Here is a 2213-nt window from a genome sequence, read left to right on the forward strand (position 1 = left end):
CAGTGGAGAAGTTGGCGAGGGAGATGACGGATGGTGTAAGATATGACAAAATAATAATAATTTATAAATTATCAAGGGTTCAGGGGGGAGGGGGAGCAGGGAGGGAGGGGGAAAATGAGGAACTGACACCAAGGGCTCAAGTAGAAAGCAGGTGTTTTGAGAATGATGATGGCAACATATGTACGAATGTGCTTGACACAATTGATGCATGTATGTACTGTGATAAGAGTTGTATGAGCCCCTAATAAAATGATTTTTAAAAAAAGAGGACTAAGCAAGAACTTGCACCTTGGAATAGAGCATTTTGCTCCTCTCTCAGAATGAATGGAGACCAGAAAGTAGACACTTATGCTCAAGAAAAGCAGAATTTCATCCAGCACTTCTCCCATGTGCACAAAGTGCTGACTGAGGATGACCTCCCGACTTGAGACGGGAGACGCAGTTGCCCGGCTCAAGAAGGTCATAGAATACAATGTCATCGGAGGCAAGTACAACCGAGGTGCAACGGTCCTGGCTGTGTTCCAGGAGCTGGCGGAGCCTGGGAAGCAGGATGCTGACAGTCTGCAGCTGGCCCTGGCCGTGGGCTGGTGGGTCGACTTGCTCCAAGCTTTCCTCCTGATACTGGATGACATAATGGATTCATCCCTCACCCGCCGGGGGCAGCCCTGCTGGTACCAGAAGCCAGGCATAGGTCTGGATGCCATCAATGACACCATGCTGCTGGAATCCTCTATCTACCGCCTGTTGAAGTTGCTCAAGCTCTCCCTGGAGAGTTCCTATCAGACTGAGATAGGACAGACCCTGGACCTCATCACATGGATCTCAGCAACGTAGATCTCAGCAGGTTTACTCCAAAGAGGTACAAATCCATTGTCAAGTACAAGACCTTGTTCTCCTTTTACCACCCCGTCGCTGCTGCCATGTCCATGGCGGGCTTTGACGGGAGAAGGAGCATGCTGATGCCAAGCGGATCCTACTGGAGATGGGCGAGTACTTTCAGATCCAGGATGATTATCTGGACCTCTTTGGTGACCCCAATGTGAGGGGCAAGGTTGGCAGTGGTATCCAGGACAACAAATGCAGCTGGCTGGTGGTTCAGTGTCTGCAGCGGGCCTCTCCGGAGCAGCACCGAGTGCGGCAGGAGAATGATGGGCAGAAGGAGGCAAAGAAGGTGGCACAGGTGAAGGCTGTGTATGAAGAGATGGAGCTGCCGGCCGTGTTCCGGCAGTACGAGGAAGCCAGCTTCTCCAGCCTCAGGAGCCTCATGGAGCAGTACTCCGGGCCGCTGCCGCCCTCCGTCCTCCAGCGGCTAGCACACAGGATCTACCAGCGGCAAAAGTGACCTGGAGCCTGGGAGGGCAGGTCTCAATAAATTATTGTTTAGCCTTCAAAAACAAGAAAAGAAAGAAAACGGTGACCAATAACAGGCACAGATTGATCTGAAAGCATCACACCTGTCCAATCAAAGCCTAAGCCCACGTTAGCACGCAAAAGGTAGCTTTTACCAGAGCGTTTCAAAAAGCTGGTGGGGATGGGGGATGGGGGGGGGGTTGCATTTTCGTTGAATTCCATTGTCCCACAAACTTTTTCCAACCCTCTCAGATTTCATCTATGAAGAAGTGAGCATACGCTGTGATCAGGCCCATGGCTCAGGGTAGAGGTGACTGCTTCCACACCCCCTCTACTTCATGTTGTGTGAGAGACACTCAGATGGGGCATGCACTGGACTTCCAACCCCACCAACTTCTGGAAACTGCCCCTCACTGACCTCCACCAGGCACTATGGCTGAGGAACACCGTGGAAGTCATGGTCAATCTCCCCAGGGCCAGGCTGGTCCACGTTGGTGGGCTGTAAGCTTAATACTAGGCTTAGGCTGTGCGCAGCCCACCAGCACCCAGGCTGAGAACACAAACACTTCCGCTCCCAGCTAGTTTATATCCCCAGCCAAGTGACTAATTGTATCTTTTTTAACCCTGCTAACAAACATCCTACAACACCATGCCCTCCTGACTTCCTGATAGTGGGGTGGGGGTGCCTGGTTAGCCCAGAATTAGATCTTAAACAGATACAATTTTGTTTTAAACAGATACAATTTTAAAACCTGGCTAACAAACATCAGGCTTGGGGTGGGGGAGGGTCGTTGTGAGGTTTAAAGATGCCAGCAGGGAGCATAATGGTAGAAACTAGGATAGCCTCTTGGGGGTGGTGGTGG

At 51.2% G+C, this 2213-nt stretch overlaps 1 pseudogene; it reads left to right on the forward strand.

Annotated features, from left to right (window-relative positions):
* The first annotated feature begins 299 nt into the window (after positions 1–299).
* LOC101647638 lies at positions 300–1342 on the forward strand (annotated as a pseudogene).
* Positions 1343–2213: the final 871 nt, after the last annotated feature.

The sequence above is a fragment of the Echinops telfairi genome, unplaced genomic scaffold (assembly GCF_000313985.2).
Source record: "Echinops telfairi isolate 266 unplaced genomic scaffold, ASM31398v2 ScPeMD7_9;HRSCAF=40, whole genome shotgun sequence".
Classification (NCBI taxonomy): domain Eukaryota; kingdom Metazoa; phylum Chordata; class Mammalia; order Afrosoricida; family Tenrecidae; genus Echinops; species Echinops telfairi.